The following is a 5,608-nucleotide window of genomic DNA, read 5'->3' as shown; positions in this document are numbered from 1 at the left end:
TTCGATGTGTTTTTATTTTATAGTGGTACTAGTCGCTCCACAGTTTTCTTTTATTACTGCTGATCGATTTAAACACCTGTTAGTCTTAAAAAAACAACGAAACAACTCTCCTACAATATGATGAAATGCGGCACTTGTGATTCACACGGAACACCGCAAAATGCCTTTCCCGTCACTGTGAGATGACCCTCACAAGATTTTGCTGTAAATTTTCTCGGTTAATTGATCTTCAGAAAGCAGGATTTTCAATAACTAACTTATGTGCCATTTGCAATGAACCGGAAACAATAGACCACTTCCTTCTCAGATGCCGCCGTTTCGTCTCACTCCGCCAAATAATTCTTGACATCTGATTGGTATGCTGGGATAGGCGGTTATTACATTCACCTTTTTATCGTTTGGAGCCAGTCACTTGGGTGCGGGCCGCAGTGCTATTCTGTCAGCGCTACATAAATTCATTCAGGCAACCAGAAGGATGCGCTGCTGTTGTTGTTGTTCTTTCCCTGTGCAAATGGCTCGTACTCAAAGGAGGGTATTGGCCGAATATAAGGTGGATTTGCCCTATAATCTCAGCATTGCGTCATTCCTACAAATTTTTTTGTAACTTAATGTTGATTTGAAATGCCGATATCAAGTTTTCAGAAAAAAAATGAATAAAAATAGGATGCGCTGCTAGTGGTACCGCCACATGAATCTTGTTTTGTGTTGTCTTGTCTCTTAGGAGATCTTGGCTCATACCCACATGGGGGATTGGCCACACTGTACCTCATAATAGATCATTTTTTACAATGTTTGCAAAAAAATAAAGAGAAGTTAGATAGGAACAATAATAATGTTCCTTTGAAAAAACGTAAAAAATTTCAGAAGAATGCAATAGACTAGAATATATAAAACAAATTAACAAGAATGAGGAAGGGGGAGAAAGAATTGGATATATCTGGCAGTACCACTAGCAGCGTATCCTTCCGGTTGCCTGAATGAATTTATGTAGCGCTGACAGAATAGCACTGCGGCCCACACCCAACTGACTGGCTCCAAACGATAATAGGGTGGATGTATTGACTGGCAATCCGAGCATACCAATCGTTCTTTCAAGAATTATTCGGCGCAGTGAGGCAAAGAGGCGGCATGTGAGAAGAAAGTGATCTATTGTTTCCGGTTCATTGCGAACTACACACAGGTTAGTTAATGAAAATCCTGATTTGTTGAGATAAACATTTAGCAGAGGAACTCTACAGCGAAAGCTTGTGAGGGTCACCTAACATTGACGGGAAAGGCATTTTGCGGTGTTCCGTGTGAATTGCAAGTGCCGCAATTCTTCAGATTGTAGAAGCGATGTTTCTTTTTTACAATCTGAAGATTTTCGGCACATGAATTTTATTCTTTGTCCCCCTTCTTCTTTTTCGCTAACTTTTTTATATATTTTGGTTTATCGAAGATATTTGCCCTTGTCATTTTTGAAAGAAACGTTATTATTGTTCTTATCAGATTTTTTCTTTCTTTCGGTAAGCATTGTATAAAAAATTATATTTTAGGATATAGTGCGGCCAATCACCCTTGTGGGTATGAGCCAACGTCTTCTAAGTGACAAGGCAAGAAAAACACAGGTCTACTCAGGCACCTTCGCCACTGTGTGCATTCTGTGATGAACTGGAAACAATAGACCATTTCTTTTTCACCTGCAGGCGGTTTAACACATTACGAAAAACCTTATTAGAAATACCTTTACGCGGTATTGCTATGGACTTATCTCTGCCTGTCATTTTGTCTTTTGGAGCTTCCATTTCTGGTTTTTCTAATGCGACAGTATGCGCGGCCGTCCGAGACTATATTCATGAAACTAATAGGTTGACTAATTAACCAGTTTCATAATTCTAACTGGTCCACATAATTATATACGTATAAAATCAGATTATTGCTCTATTCTAAAAATAAATTCGTTTATGTAAATATTTCTATGCATTACATTAGGCACCACACTTTCCTAGGCTATCGGTAATCTTTCTCTTAAACCTCCATCATTCCAAATCTGAACAGTAAATTTTGAAACCACTGGATTCTTGGCCAATCCACCTCAGTGGGTATGCGCCACTAACAATAGGAGAACAACAACAACAACAACGAGTTAATAGGGGAACAAACTAATGATGTAAGTCCGGTTGGCCCCGTTGGTAGCGCCGCTTCAGAGGGCTAATGCGTAGGCTTGATGGCGTTGTAGGCGAGCAGAGCCGCCGCACACAAACCGTGCGTGGACTAATCTCCTGGGAGAGTAGCAAGAATCGCACGAAGTGCTGCAGCAATCCGGCTAGCCGAAGAAAGAGCTAGCGCTCTTTCTGTCCTTGTCTCTTCGGTAGTTACGTCGTAACTACTCGTAGTCTTCCACTGCGCAATTATGTTGATTCCCAATCACCAACTAGCCGAAACATCTGTCTCATCAAGTCCTTCTGGTCGACGGCTAAAACAGGCTGAGTCGAAGGAGATGAGGTCGTGGAAATGGCAGGTGCACTCGCAGAAGGGCGAGGGGCAGGAGTCGACGTCGATCGGCCACCACCGGCGATAGCATTGCAAAAGGAGCGATCCTTCAAGATCACCGCGCTTGTCGCTGCTGTTGACTGCGACCCTGGCTTTCTCCAACGCTTGGCAGTGCATCACGTGCCATCCGAGGATGCAATGATGACGGGAGCCTTGAGTTGAACTTGCCAGGAAGGGCAGCGCAGCTCGTGTGATGAGTGGTTTCGCCGCAGTTAATGCAGCGTGGAGACGTCATGGAGCACGTTCCCTTCCGGTGGAGCGGTGGTGCCCTCAAATGTGAGCGTGAGTCTTTCGGTGCGTATACAGGAGACGACAGGGACAGTGGAGACAAGATTGGTCATGATGCCGTCCATGTCGAGGTTTGCGTCGACGCCGCAGATGGTTCTGACGCTGTTGTTATCCACGAGGTTTCCCTCTGACGTGGATCTCGCTGAGCCGGCTGACCTGCAAATAGGGGCAGGGTTCTCGAATGACTGAATGTCCACTCCGACGACGTTGCATCTAAAATTGACGTGCACGCGCTGAATGGACGGGAAGCCTGACAGACAGGCCGCGATGGCATCGCGGGTTGCTGTCAAAAGGTTGGCCCTCTTTCCAACAGGGAGAAACAAGATGGTTTCGCCGCGTTCTGCCATGGCTGCAGGAACGACCGGGGTTTTCGGCACGGACATCGCTGGTGAGTCAGAGCCCCGGCTGAGGCGTGGTGACGCCGCACTTTCCTACTGCTGCAGCGGGGGACGGGGGCTCTGATAGAGGCACCGCTGGTGTATCGGCGTCCGCTTGGAAAACGAGTGGGGTGAAGGCGTAGAAGTGGAAGGTGGGGCCTCCAACATCTTGCCACGTCGTGTCGGGTGTTGGATGTCGACGAGAGTGGTGTGCGGTGTTTCCAGGAAGAACTGGCGACGGACGATTTTTCCGCCTCGAGGTTGTTGCGAGAGGTTCGTCTCTCGCTGGAAGCCGTGGTTGTGGCAGGGGAGGAGGATGGACCGGCTGTAGCCTTCCTTTCGCTCGGGGCCTCGGAGCGGGTGGCAGTGACATGACTGCCGTTCTGCTGAGGTTTCCACTCGGAGCGTGCAGTCTTCGGCTGGGCCTGCTGCTGTTGGCTGGACGCCGATGTCGAGCTTGCTGAGGTGGCTTGCTGTTGAATTGCCTTTAGTTGCCTTTTGGTGGCATGTGTAGCTCCTGAAAGGGCTGCTCGCGAAAAAGCGTGGAGCGGCAATTTACGGGAGTGAAAAAACACATCAAACTTGCTTGAAATCTCACTCGTACTTTCTTTTTCTTTTTTGTTTTTCTCCGGTATGAGTAGGGAGTGGTGCCCATAGCGTGCGAAATGCGAGGTAAAAGCCCCAAAAAACAAGTTTTTGTGCACGCAGTAGGAAAACCAAGCAAGCGGGGCCCGTTCGAATGACCGAAGTTTTTCGCTCTCTGCGCTAGGAAGGAAGGAAAAATTAAGGAAAAGAACGGCAAGAAGATAAACCAGCCTATAGGCAGCCGGTCTGCTACCCTGCGCATGGGAGGGGCATGGGAGATGACAGATAGAGAGCAGAAAGGGAAGAGAGATAAACACTGCACATTCGTCAGAACACGCAAGGGTATCAAATGGCACTGCGGCAATTTGATCCTGTCTTTCCTATAGAAAAAATGGCAAGCGCTTGGCTTCCAAGAAAGGAAGCGCGAGCAAATCAGATGACTTATATTGTTGCGTGGCAGAACCACTCCCCAAACATTCCATTTTTTTAGTAGTGAAGCAATTTTGAACTCAGTACGCAGGGACAGAATATAGCTATCATGTTCAGCTCTTAATTCCTAAGCACATGCACACAATTTCCTAGCGAAAGCGACAAGCGGCAGCGACAAGCTTGCTCCTTGGCGCCGTCGTGTTGCGACGGCGGCAACTGCATGTCGGCGACAAATGGTCATTGTTGCTAGAATTGAAAACTATCGCGTGCATACACTCTAAAATTATTTACGCCCATAAGGGTGTATTTTTCGTCCCATGGGCAACACCCTTTTAGGGTGTCTAGAAACACCCTAAACAATAGGGTGTTTAGAAACACCCAGAAACCGTAGGGTGTAAACAAGCGTTACACCCTACTTTTATAGGTGTTTATGAACACCCCTAAACTATGCGTGTTGGATGAAGCTACACCCATGTGAGTGGAATGTAACACTAAAAACTCCTTGAAACAATGACAGTTATATGGATAAGCATACTTGATCAAATGAAGCGGAATTAACGGGACAACAAAAGCAGAGACACAGGAGGTGATGCTTAGTCTTGTGTGTTGAGGAGAGCTGTTAATAGCACTTCATTCCATCAAATATGCATCACGAACTGGCCCAAGCCTAAATTGTTCTCAGAGAGGAGCATTTATAAACCTTCTCTGGGGCTGATTGGGAAGAAGGAAGATACTGGTGCATTGCACTTATACCAGCATGCATGGAGCTGATAAAATAAGGTGCAGTGGTCTTGAATGAGCTGCATAAGACCAGTGTATTTAGGTGTAGGTAGACTGAGCAAAAAACAAAAAAGTAGGACACGGCAGGTACACACACACACACACACACAAACACACACACACAAACACACACAGACACACACACACACACGCACACACACAAGCACCACACCCCAGTAGTGCAAGCAATAACTTGTAGCATAAGGTTCATCCGAACATAACGCCAAAGCAAAAAACAATTAAGCCCATATGTTCACATCTGCCTTTATTATAGAAAAACTGCAGTTCTGACAAACATGACTCTGATGGCATTCTGCAAAATTTTGAAATATCTCACGTGAGCAAGTTTTTCTCTCTCTATACTAGAAATTCATTGTTTTCAATACAATGAATTCCCACAACTTTCAAAAACATTTGCGCTAGTCGGGCAAACAACTGAGATGTATGGCGTTCATTGACACCTATACAAGGGGAAAAAAACACGTAGAAAAAGTGAGAAAGTTTATGCAGTCACATTTACAACCTATTATATCTCGCAGTATAAATTTCGACATTACAAAATGAGAACATTCGACAAGGTAGAGTAATTGGGGTTTCATTATTGTAATGTCAGTGTT

This window comes from Rhipicephalus microplus, unplaced genomic scaffold (genome assembly GCF_043290135.1).
Source record: "Rhipicephalus microplus isolate Deutch F79 unplaced genomic scaffold, USDA_Rmic scaffold_14, whole genome shotgun sequence".
Lineage (NCBI taxonomy): Eukaryota > Metazoa > Arthropoda > Arachnida > Ixodida > Ixodidae > Rhipicephalus > Rhipicephalus microplus.
Note: the sequence above shows the minus strand (reverse complement) of the source record.